At 32.5% G+C, this 13710-nt stretch overlaps 1 protein-coding gene across 2 annotated transcripts in view; it reads left to right on the top strand.

Moving 5' to 3' along the window:
* Nucleotides 1-13710, top strand: part of LOC125831618 (E3 ubiquitin-protein ligase BOI-like) — a 236953-nt gene that overhangs the window by 91003 nt on the left and 132240 nt on the right. The window contains exon 1 of one of the 2 annotated variants that reach the window (XM_049510786.1): nt 11858-11864. The exons of the other annotated variant lie outside the window; for it this stretch is intronic. The gene's annotated coding sequence lies outside the window, so the exon portion shown is untranslated. Of the gene's footprint in view, nt 1-11857; nt 11865-13710 lie in introns of those variants that run through there. 2 annotated transcript variants of the gene reach the window in all.

Genomic DNA, 13710 nt, shown 5'->3' with positions numbered 1-13710 from the left:
ATAAATTAGACTTTTTTTTTTTTTCAAATGAAGTGATTCACTTGATTTATGGATTATGATGACTTGATGTCCTCCCGTAAATATTTAATCTAATTGAATTTAAAAATTAATTCATGAAGTAATTACCATATAAATAAACCAATAATTTTTCCTCAACACAAAAGGCTTACATGCATGTTATTGTGACTTGTGAGGAAGTACTTATTCAAGCTTGTCACAATACTAATAAAGAACGATATGGCTAAATATTCCTTAAAAATATATAGTTAACATTGAAATTGCTTAAAAAGTAATTGCATATTGATAAGTTCGGAGCAAAAAGTTCACTTTAAAGCTAAATGTCAAAACGATATGAGTTTGTTAGTTCGAAAGATATATGATTTTGCAAGTTCGAATTCAATAAATTTTAGTCAACCTTACCCAGATGAATGCCCTCTTCCCTTCAGATCATATTAAAATATATTAATAAATGTCAAGTTTGGAGGTTAGAAAAATTAATTTAGTGACCACAACAATTACACCATGATATACATTTATCTTACATGCTCTATATATATATATCCCTCTCTCTAGTCTATCTTTGCTTTGATACTTCAACTGTTACGTCAAAATCTCAACATTTAGAACTTGTCTTGCTAAATTCTAAATAATTATATTTTCAAAAGGGAAGGAAGAAGCAACCCAATTTAGTTACTACTATAAGAAACAAAGGACTTCACCCTCTTTTTTACATTTTAGGTTTAATTAGGAAAATAAGTTATTTAAGATACTATAGAAAAAGAAGAAGTATTATTTAGTAGGGAACGAATTAAATTGTATTATATAACATAGTTTTGTTTCGACAATTTTACACATCAAAATGAAGAAATATTTTCATCGGACCAAATAGGTATAAGTAGCTAGCTCAATTGTTTTATCCATCTTTCAAAAAAATAAGTTGGAGATGTATTGACCTAAATGCTCACTTGTGATTCTAGTCTTCATCACTGATGAATAAATCTGTTTGAAATTAGAGTTTTTTATCGTAAAAATTGAACCTACTATTAATACTAATTTTTTTGTCAGTACTCAATCGTAATGAATTTATCACACTCGGTTAAAAATTATAAACAAAATTACGATAGTTAAAAATCAAAATTGACACAATCTTACAAAATGAACAGTCTTACTCAATTTATCTTGGGCCTTGACAGGGCGACTCAAGCATTACATAAGGATGATGTCAAATTAATTATGTTACCATTCATAACTAGGAAGTAGTATTATACTAAATTTTATAAGCTTTCCGTTAAACGGTATTGTGAATTTGTTACTGTGCTATTGAATCCATGGAAGCTTGTTCTTCCATGGATATGAATGTATGAATAGCTCTGTTGCGGAAGAAAAGTATTTTTATTATCAAAGTGTTAAAACTACAATAATGAAGGAATTCATCCTTTTATAGACCACCTACAGATCACACCTTTCACATGCTACATAGAGTTGGTTACATAACAACCTAACATAATTTGTAACTAACTTGATTCTAGTAGCTTCTAGAATCTTCAATATTCCCCCTCAAGCTTTAGTCTGAGTATATGTTGAAGACTCCAAGCTTGGATAACAACATATGATGCATAGCCGCTCCTAGGCCTTTTGTTAGTATGTTTGCTGGTTGCTGCTTAGTGTTAATGTATGTAGGTAGTATCAGTTCATTCTTGATCCTTTCCCTTATAAAATGGCAGTCAATTTCAATATGCTTGGATTGGCAGCTATCTGAAGTGCTGCTTTGCTGTCACAGTATAGCTTGACAGGAGTAGTGACATTCATATTCAGTTCCTTCAGCAGACCAATTAGCCAAGTAACCTCAGCAACCACACCAGCCATGCTCCTGTACTCAGCCTCTGCAGAACTCCTGCTCACTGTGTGTTGCTTCTTTGATTTCCAAGATATGAGTGAATCTCTTAGCTTAATCAGATATCCAGTCACAGACCTTCTTGAGTTGGGATAAGCAGCCCAATCTGCATCACAAAATGCTTCAAGTTGCAGACTCTTTTTGCTGCTCATCAGTATGCCTTGACCAGGACTACTTTTGATGTATCTAATCACCCTCATGGCTGCTTCCTAATGCGACTTCTTAGGATGCTGCATGAATTGTGACAGGACATGGACTGCAAAGCTAATGTCAGGTCTGGTAATGGTAAGTTATAAGAGTATCCCAACCAGCCTTTGATAGGCTGTGATGTCTCTGTGTATAAGATCAATATTATCTCCAATTAATTCATCATACTTCACAGTAGTCAGCTTCACATTTGCCTCCAAATGTGTGTTTACTGGTTTTGCACCACTAAGACTAGTGTCTGCAATCAATTAAAGAGCATACTTTCTTTGATTGAGTAATATACCAGACTTGGACCTTATAATTTCAATGCCTAGAAAGAATTTGAGATCACCAAGATCCTTTATTTTAAACTTGCTGTGAAGTGAGTCTTTCAGCTCCTGTATCAACTTGCTGCTATTTCCTGTTAATAACAAATCATCTACATAAATGAGGATTACATATATATCATGTCCATTCTTTTTTTGTGAAAAGAGAGTGATCATATGAACTTTGAGAGTAACCAGTAGCTAAAATAACTTCTGTGAGTTTTTGGTTCCATTGTCTTGATGCTTGCTTCAATTCATACAAAGATTTAAGCAACTTGCACACCTTATATTCCCCTTGTTTTTGAAAACCTTGTGGCATTTCCATATAGACATCCTCATTAAGATCTCCTTGCAAAAATGCATTATGCACATCCATTTGATAGATTGGCCAATCTTGAGAGGCTGCCACACTAATGGTGGTTCTAACTGTGACCATTTTTGCTACAGGTAAGAAGGTTTCATGGTAGTCTAAGCCCTCATGTTGACTATAACCTTTAGCAATCAATCTTGCCTTGTACCTTTCAACCTGTCCATTAGCTTGAAGCTTAAACTTTATATACCCATTTGGACCCAATGGCCTTCTTTCCAGGTGGGAGATCAACCACAGTCCAAGTTCCATTTTTCTCTAAGGCAGTGATTTCATCTTGCATAGCCAAAATCCATTCTTTACTTTCAGATGCCACCTTGAAAGTATGAGGTTCATATACTGATGACAATGCTGTCAGGAAGGTCTTATGAGCTAGCTTTTAGGACTTGGGAACCAGATAATATTTATGCCAAATGAGAGGTCTGATAAACCTGTTTGGTCTGGCATGTGGAGGTGCAGTGGTCACAACAGCATGAGTAGCTTCACTGGATGTTTCATCAGTTAATGCCTTATTTGGTATACTAACTTCTTCAGCAGCTAGATGATTTGTAGCTTCATTTGGAACATCAAGCATAATATCTCTTGTATCAATAACATGTAGAATATCTCATGTATCAGCATGAGGCAAATGAACATGTTCATCAGCACTAAATGTCTACAACCAAGATGAATCAGTTGCTTCAAAATGTTAAGAAGTCAAGCTTGTCTTGAAAGGAAACTGGTCTTCTATAAATGTGACATCCCTGCTGACCTGGAAGGAATTTGACTCCAAATCCAGCACTCTATATCTCTTTTGTGTTTCTGCATACCCCATGAAAACTCTTTTCTTTGCTCTAGCACCAAAGTTATCAGACCTAGAAAGTATAGACATAAAACAAAGGCAACCAAACACTTTCAAGTGGTCCAGTTGTGGTGCGGTACCATAGAGCATTTCATGTGGAGATTTCTTCTGCAATACTAGCGAGGGTGTTCTGTTTATCAAGTGGACTGCAACCTTTACACAATGTCCCCAATAAGAAATAGGAATGTTAGCATGGATTCTGAGGGCTCTGGCAGTGTTTAGTATGTGACAGTGCTTTCTTTCTACTACCCCATTTTGTTGGGGTGTGTAGGCACAATAATTTTGATGCACAATGCCAAGAGAACCAAACAACTCATGACATTTTGAATTCATAAACTCTGTCCCATTATCAAATCTCAACACCTTCACCTTCAGGCCAAACTGAGTGTTTATCATTAACAAAAAATCTTTGAGTACAGAGTCACTTCAATTTTAGACTGAATCAAGCAGGCCCATGTAAACCTACTGTAATCATCTATAATGGTAACAAAATATTATTTCCTATCATAAGTGGGAGTCTTATAAGGACCATACATCTACATGAATTAATTGGAAAATAGTGCTAGAACTATGAATACTATCATGAAAGGCAGGTCTACTTTGTTTTGCTTGAGGACATGTATGACAACATGGTAAATGAGTCAAGTTGTCCTTGATAGCTGAAATATGTTGCATAGCAGCAAGAGAAGGATGACCAAGTCTGAAATGCCACAACGACGTAGTAGTATTGTTATCTCTTATGGTAGCATTGACTACAACTTTAACTGAATTATTTAACAAGTATAATCCATTATGTTCTCTACCAATCCCAATCATCTTGCCATTTGAGAGAGCCTGCATCACACAAAAATTAGGAAAGAAACTGATACTACACAGCAGATCATTAGTCAACCTTGCAACTGACAACAAGTTAAACTTGAAGTCAGGTACATGTAATACATTCGTCACCTTCTAACAACCCATAATAACAGTATTCCCAGTGTTCATAATATGAGCTCTATTTCCTATAGGAAGCTGGAAAGTATTGGACTTCTGATCACTTAGACTACTGAATTCAGCTAGCATTTGTTTACAGGATGTAATGTGGTGAGTGGTACCCAAATCAATTATCCAATGATGATCATAAGCATCAGATGATAAAGACACATTACCTGCCAGATTTGCCTTGCAATCATTGTTATCCTCAGCACCTGCACAACTGGTGTTGCTATGCCAGAGATTCCTCACATGATTGTATTCCTCCTCAGTGAGCTCAATATTCTGTCTATCAGCAGCAACATGGTTTGCATAGGATTTGAATCCTTAATCAACATGCTGATTGTGGTTGAAGTTGTTGAACCTGTGACCATTTCCATTGTTATTATTGTGAGAATCACCATAACCTTTGAATCCTGTGTTGTTACCATAAACATCTCCTTGTCCCTGCTTCCTCTTGCTTTTGAACTCTGTAGGATATCCAACGACCCTATAGCAATCTTTAGTGAGATGATTTTTGTAACCACAATGCTCACAAACAGTATCAAGGAGCTTCATTCCCTTAAAACCTTGTTTCCTGTTAACCATCATTGTTAGAGGTTCCTTGTTGACATCCATAACACCTAGTAACCTCTGACTTTCTTCCTGTATTACAGTGGCATACGCCTGATTAACAGTAGGAACATCTACTTTAAGCAAGATATCACTTCTAACATGGCTATATGATTTATTGAGGCCCATGAGGAACATTAACAACCTCTGCTGACTTAAGTGTTCAATATATGGCTTAGCCTCATCACAATTACACAGAGGAGCTGGTACTAAGACATCTAATTCATCCCATAGATCCCTCAATTTCGAATAATATGTTGTAACAGAGTCAGTTCCTTGTTTTAGAGAAGAAACTTCTGCCCATATCTGATACACTCTAGTGAGATAAGATTTGTCAAACCTTTCCTTGAAGTCGTCCCATACACGCTTGGCATTTGAGGCATAAACAATTGTTGTGAGTAATTCATGAGCCACAGTGCTACTGATTTATGAGAGCACCACAACATTACATCTTTCCCACTGAGTTGCTAGATCCCCTTTGTACGAACTCTTTAGACAAGTTCCATCTACAAAGCATAGTTTATTCTTAACCAGTAGCGCAAGTCGTAACGACCTACTCCACAATCCATAGTTAGCTGGGCCTGTGAGTTTGATTGCAATCAAAGTTGTACCTGGCGTATCTGATGCATGAAGGTAGAGAGGATGAGAGTGTTCAAGAGAAGCCACTGTTAGATCTGCCATAACAGAGGCTGTTTGATCTCCCATAACCAAAATTTATGTAGTGTGATCTAATCGTGAAACCAATACGCAGCTCGAGATTAAATCCCAATGTCGCTGCTCTGATACCATGTGAATTTGTTACTGTGCTATTGAATCCATGGAAGTTTGTTCTTCCATGGATATGAATGTATGAATAGCTCTGTTGCAGAAGAAAAGAATTTTTATTATCAAAGTGTTAAAACTATTATAATGAAGGAATTCATCCTTTTATAGACCACCTACAGATCACACCTTTCACGTGCTACATAGAGTTGGTTACATAACAACCTAACAGAATTTGTAACTAACTTGATTCTAGCAGCTTCTAGAATCTTCAATAGGTATAATCCAATTTACAAAATTTAATTGGAGGTACCACCTCCGACGTTATCTACTAATGTTAAAAAATTACAACTTACCATATACTCTATTCATATCCATTTATGTCACTTTATTTTTCGTTGAAATTTAAATTATACGAACTTTGATCAATATTTTATAATATATTTTTTTATCGTACATTGACATGACAATAATAACAAATTATTGTACATTTATAATTTTTGTATCCTTTTTTAATATATTTAAATTTTAAATTTTATAATATTAAATCAATCTAATTAAATTTAGTTTTTAAAAAATAATTACATTAACTTTAGATTTTTTATTTACTCTTTGAACACCGTCTAATTAAAAAGATATCATGTAAATTATGATAAATAAAATAACTATTTTTTCCAACATCAGTGTGAGAGGGCAACAATACTTTTTTCCCAAGAAAAACTTTTCAAACGCCTCATGTTTCATTTTATATGTGATTTTTTTTATCGTCATATAAAATGAAAAATACAGTAGTATTTTTCTTGGTTAGAACATGCAATTATTCAAACATGTTTTATTTAGTCGTTAGACTTTTTTACAACATCTATCTCAATGTCACAAAAAGAATATAATATTTTTTATGTTTTAATTTGTTTGTCTAATTTTGATTTGTCATAAAATTTAAAACGTTAAAAAAGATTTTTGAATCTCATAGTAATCGTAACTAAAGATATGTGAAATGTATCAAAAATATTTTATAATTTTATAATTTTAATATGTTATGTAAAAAATTAAAATTAATCAATTATTAAAAAAAGATAAATATTTATTTTAAACAGATCCAAAAAATAAGATAGATAAATTAAAACGAGGTTTGAGTAATAAGTTTTTGAAGAATGAAACAAAATCGTACTGTTTGAGGGTTTCCATTGTACAACTCCTTGTTTTCTAGCTATCTCAAAAAAGTAAATGCCAACGCCACAAAAATATAATATGCATACGTGCCACATTTAATCATCACAAGTTTTGGAATAAATTTGTCAAAATGTCTTTTTCCAAAAATCCTACAACAAATTTGCAGATGACATGTTTGATCAGAGACGTACTTCCAACGCGATCTGAGAAAAAAAAAAATCTATATATCTATATCTTTTTTATGTTATATTTGATAGTAATAATTTTGAATTTTGATTAATTTAAATTTATATCAGAAAAAAGAAATTAAAGCACTTGTTAATAAGAAAAAAACATTTCTTAAGCTTAAATTTGAAAATTTTGATTGACAAGCGAATTAAAGATCATATTTATCTCTTCATATAATAATCTTTGATAATTTCTTTCTATCTATATCTATATTCGTCCTTTTTATCTTATTGTACTTCCAAATAAAATGACCAAGTTTTTCAAACTTTGGGGAAATGATTTTCGTGTTGTTGACTATTTTTTATTATAGAACTCCTAAAGCTTGAAAGTGATTGATAAGTAATAGTATGATATTTTACATAATTCTATAATTATTTATGTTTGTAAACGAAGGGAAAAATAGTTGGCTAATCTCAATAATGAGGTAGATATAGAAATGATTCAAACTCTTAATCTATTGATTGATGATAGAATTGCTTAACTATTTAAATAAACTTTGTTGGTTCGTAAAAGAATCTTAATCTATCGACAGATGATAGAATTGCTCAATTATTTAAACAAACTTTGTTGGTTCGTAAAAAAATGTTAGAATAATGAAATCGGAAGTTAATTTCGTATAACATTATTTCTTTTTCATTTTACAAGCTAAATAGTCCTAACACTATATATATTTTTAATTACAATTTCATCTTCCAATATAGAAAATAAAATATTGGAAAAGTCTGACATTGATTAGTCTTTTTCTCCTTTGGATTTTATCAGTTTTTGGAGAGTCAAAAACCAAAATTGTCCTAATTGATGATAGATTAAAGCCTTATCTGTACCTTTTAATTTCTCTTTTTGAATTAGTGGAAACCCCACTCTCATTTCTAATCATTTGAATTTATAAAACATTCAGTAATTTTCAAGGATCCTATCAATTATTCAATCAATATATAGAAAGTTTTTGTCATATTTGGCCAAGCATGGAGTGCTATTATTCACGAATGAGAATGGGTAAAAAAATAGTAGTGCTATTTCGCACGATACTTTTTTGGCACAAATAACACGATTGAACTTAACGACTATAATGCCCTTTTGGCTTCAAAACCATCTAAATTTCGATTCAAAAAACAAAACCATCTTTAACTTTTATTTTAGACTTCCAATATCTTTACTTCCCCTTAATTTCACTCATTTTATCTCTCATTCAGATTTTAGCCTTCATTACACATCTTATCTCTCGATATAATTTTAAGTTTTATGATTGATTTGTTCGTACAAATAGAAATTATATAATTATAACAAAATGGATTCCAATAATTAGAATAGTCAATAATAGACAACTTAAAATTTTATTTTTAAAAAATAGTTCAAATTTAATTTAATTTTTAATTTTTTACTCCATTCAACCTCTGACTATCCCTACCTCCGCTTCCTACAAAAAAAATTAAAAGTTTATTTTTGATAAAATAATAATTAAATATTCATTTTTTTAGCCCTCACCTACCTCAAACACCTACCAGCCTTGAGTCTCGACTTGAGTTGGGGTCAGATCATGATTAGAAAGTCGAGTCTCGACTTGAGTGTCAAAGTCAAAATTCGGATTGATGGATCATGTTCAAGTTTGGGTGTCGGGGCCAGGACCTAAATCGGATATCTGGTCTCAATTCGAATATCGGGTCTCGGGTCAAAAGCCGGGGTCATGTTCTAGGTCAGATCTTATGGTCGAATTTCAGATGTGTCGTTGGGGTTGTGTCCAAGTTCGCTTGTCAGGGTCGTATCCTAGATAGATTATCGAGGTTGATTTCCGATCAAAAACTATTTTCTACTTTTTAGTAAAAAAAGATAGTTGATTAAAAATATTTTTCATTCACAAACTAAACGCTGAAAAATATTTTTTCAGAAAATATTTTCTACAGTTTTTTTGATACTGATACTGCTCTTCATTCACCTTCTTATATCCCCTTGAATACACAAAAACAAAAAAAAAATAGTAGAAAGAAACACTTCAGATCACTCCAGTAGCAAATACTCCCTCTTTCAACAAAAGAAACTTCCAGATCACTCTACGAACTTTACAAAAAAAAAATACTAGAAAGAACCTCCTTCAACACAATCCACTCCTTCAACCCATCAGATCATTCTACCAACTTTATTAGCCCTCTTCATAATGTTTCGTATCATACGATTCATTATGTTATCTTTGTTAACCACACAAACTATTCTCATAGCTTGGTATTTGACAGTTAAATGGCGAATAACGTAGGCTTCCTTCTTATTGGTCACCACATTAACTTCTCTGTTTAAAAAGTACTCCTCAAGTTGGAGAATTCGTTGTGAGATTGAAGTATTACCATTAGGGTGTGAAAAATCGAACTAACCGATAAATCGAACTGATAAAAGAGTTTAAAATTATTGGGTTATCAGTTCGATATTGATTTTTAATATTGAGTTATTGGGTAAACTGATAACCCATTAGACTAGTAATTTACTACTTTTACTTGTACATAAATATTATAGGGATAATACATAAACATGACCCTTAACTTTGCTTCAACGGATAACTATGCCCTCTAACTTTGAGTGTGCACAAGTAGACACTTAAACTTGTTGAACAAATAAACACATTCATCATACATGGCCCACATGAAAATTTTGTGTCATACGTGGTGTCCTACATATATTATGCCATGTATATGTGTCTATTTATTCAATTTTATACAAGTTTAAGTGTCTACTTGTGCACACTCAAAGTTGTTGATCATACTTGTCCGTTGAAATCAAGTTAAGGGTCATGTTTATGCATTATGCCTATATTAATCTCAATACTGTCACACCCCTTTTCGTGCTCCACGGCGGCGGAAGGGTTTTTCCAATTTAAGTGACGGTATTGATTTAAGGATTATTTTATTTTCATTTCAGAGTCGCCACTTGGAATTGAGTTATGGTGTTCCAAGTCACCTTTTGTTTAACCCTTAATCAAAAGGAAATGACTCTTTATATGGTTTGCGAACTAGAAATTCGGGTAAGGAATTCTGTTGACCGAGGAGAAGGTATTAGGCATCCCTCGAGTCCCGTGGTTCTAGCACGGTCGCTTTTATTGACTTCTACCTACTTTAAATCATCTGTGGATATATTATTTTCAGGTCATGACTTGTTTGCATTTTTATTGTTGAACTTTTATTTGGTCTCAAATCGGATGCATAACTGCATTCTCGACTTTTGACATATAAATAGCTTATGAACATAGTTGTTTTCTTCTCTCGAGTGCATCACCTAATTTTATCTATAAGTGATCTTATTTTAAATTAATGAAAGTTATTATATTTTTGGACAAGGTGCGTCACCGCATCCTTGAGTTTTTTTTTTTTCAATGTCTCAAAAAAGATGCGCAACCGCATTCTTAATTTTTTACAGATATTTTTTAACGTGCATAAAACTCATCTAGTATTAAAAGTACTTACTCTTATTTTTTTTGAATTCTAGACAACTAATCTTCTCATTTCATTATTATATTTATTGATGATACTTTTAATTAAATTAATCCACATGTTAAAATATATATTAGAATAATTTTATCAAGGTGTGTCACCACATCCTTGAATTTCTTTTAAGTGTTTCAAAAAAGGTGTGTAACCACATTCTTAATTGAAACAATTTTTTTTTTTTGTTTACATGCCTAAAACCCATCTAATGTTATAAGAAAATATTAAATAAAATCAAATAAAATTAAACAAATCTAAACTTCTAGGATACAATATAAATTTTGGATTATCTTATATTCTTTTATTTTTATTCACCCTTAAAGTTAATGTTAAAATTAGGCCTACACATATTATATTTTTATTTTATTTTTATCTTGAAGTTAATGGCGAAATTAGGCATACTCATATTGTACTTTTTTATTAATCCAACAAAACAATGACGAATTGCTAAAATAAATTTCATTCTTTATTTAATAAATAAAACAACAATAATTTTGTAAACCCAATAATTCGTACTTTATCATTATTAGCATCGAAATCAAGAAAAGAACAACATCATGACCCATTCATTTTAAGACATCACAACTAATGAACAAAAATAGATAAATAAAAATAACCACCAATAAAGTTACTTTCATTCATTAAAGAGATATAACACTTAACACATTCTTCATTTTAATCAAATTATGAATAAAATATAAGTGTAAGAAAACTTATCATAATAATTACATCAAATTCCATGAATAAATTAAAAAAGAAGATAAAGTAAAGTTGAATACCGCAAAATCTTAACCGAAGCTCGATTAGAACACCCACAACTTTTGTAGGTTGTTTGTGATGGTATATGTGTTTGTGTTGATATGAAAAAAATGGATAAGGAAGAAAATATGTGAATGTGTTGGTGAATTTTTAAAAGAAGAATAAAACAAGGATGTGTATTTTTTGTATTTTTTGTATGTGCAGATTGTGTTTTTTCTTGTTTCTTTTTTCCTGTACGTTTGTGTTGCTGTGTGTGTTTTTCTTTCTTGTGTTTTTTTTTTGGTTTTTGCGTCCTCTTTTCTGTTGTGTATGTTGGTCAGTATATAGGTTGAAGGGGTGTGTTGTTGATGTTTAGTAGTGTGTGGTACGTGTGTGTGGTTGAGGGGAGTGATGGATTAATGTGGGATTGTGGGGTGAGTGTGAGTGAAATGGGTAGAGGTTTAGGGGGTAATGGGTAGTTTAGGCTATTTTTTATTTTATAAATTAAATATATATAAAAATTTAAATTAGTTAGTTTGAACTAAAAAGTTAAATAGTCAATCTAAAAACATAATTAAAAAACATTGGCTTATTTAGTAAAATCTAAATTAAAAGAATACATATTTTTTGTAAGTTTTCATTTCTTTTTTAAACAAGTGAAAAATAAAACTTACCTTAAAAAGTAATTCTCTTTTTGTTGTTTTCAAATCTTTAAAATAAACTTAATAAAATAAGATAAAAGTAAAAATATTTAATTTAGATTTATAAAATATTTAAGCTCTAAAAATGGTGTTAAACTTAAGTTCGGTCAAAAATTACGTGTCTACAGTTTGCCCCTCTTTCACTGGAAACACGGAGAGTTTTCAGACAAAGAAGTAGATAACGTGACAAATTTTGACCGGACTTGTATATGAAGAAAAAATTTGTGCGATCGAGTCTTGGTTTTTGGACATCCTGCATATACCGGGTTATAAGGGAATCAGGTCACGTGTAATTCAAAGAGATGAGATGAAGAGTTGAAAGTTAAGTGAGGTTCCATCGAGGCTCCAAGTCGCGGTTCCTATCCTTGCATAAAACTAATGAAAGCTAATAGTCAAAAGGAAAATTACAGTACAATCTCCTATCTATACAGCTCCTCTTGAGTCTTGACTTTCAGATATCACCTTGATTTTTGGGTGAGTATCTTGATCTTGAATTGGATTGAGGCTTAACTTGCCGCCTAGAGTGAGCTTTTGACACTCTTCAAAATGACAATTTGAATATGTTCTTGAATGACTGTATGTTTTCTTGATTAGAAGCTGAATAGAAATAGGTGTCAGGAAGTCAGGCTGCTATATGCATTGAAGAAGCTAATTCTGGCTATCATGGGATTGATCATTCTGAAAAAAGTTGAAACTTTTTTCTTGAATTTCAAATCCATGTTTCGCTTGAAGAAACCTGAAAACCATCACAAACAAAAGAAATAAACAAAAAATTTGCCCCAGTTTTCACTGGAAAAATTTTGTGAGTTATTAACAAATGTAAATTAAAAATAAACTCAGACTAGGAAGCGTTTATCCTAGGAGAGAAAAAAAATAATGTCTCCGAGTAAAAAGTGTTTATCTAGGAGAAAATAACTAAATCCTACTATGTAAGAGGGTCCTGCTAATCCCATTATGTAGGAGGGTCCTGCTAATCTAAATCTCATTATATGTAGGAGGGTCCTGCTAATCCCATTATGTAGGAGGGTCCTGCTAATCTAAATCTCATTATGTAGGAGGGTCCTGCTAATCCCATTATGTAGGAGGATCCTGCTAATCCATTATGTAGGATGGTCCTGCTAATCTAAATCTCATTATGTAGGAGGGTCCTGCTAATCTAAATCCCATTATGTAGGAGGGTCCTGCTAATCTAAATCCCATTATGTAGGAGGGTCCTGCTAATCCCATTATGTGGGAGGGTCCTGCTAATCCCATTATGTGGGAGGGTCCTGCTAATCCCATTATGTAGGAGGGTCCTGCTAATCTAAATCCCATTATGTAGGAGGATCCTGCTAATCCCATTATTGAGGAAGGTCCTGCTAATCTAATTATGTAGGAGGGTCCTGCTAATCCCATTATGTAGGAGAGCCCTGCTAATCTAAATCTCATTATGTAGGAGGG

Source organism: Solanum verrucosum, unplaced genomic scaffold, assembly GCF_900185275.1.
Source record: "Solanum verrucosum unplaced genomic scaffold, falcon-dt-bn FXZP01000049.1, whole genome shotgun sequence".
Taxonomy (NCBI): Eukaryota; Viridiplantae; Streptophyta; class Magnoliopsida; order Solanales; family Solanaceae; genus Solanum; species Solanum verrucosum.
This window is presented reverse-complemented; position numbering and strand designations above follow the sequence as displayed.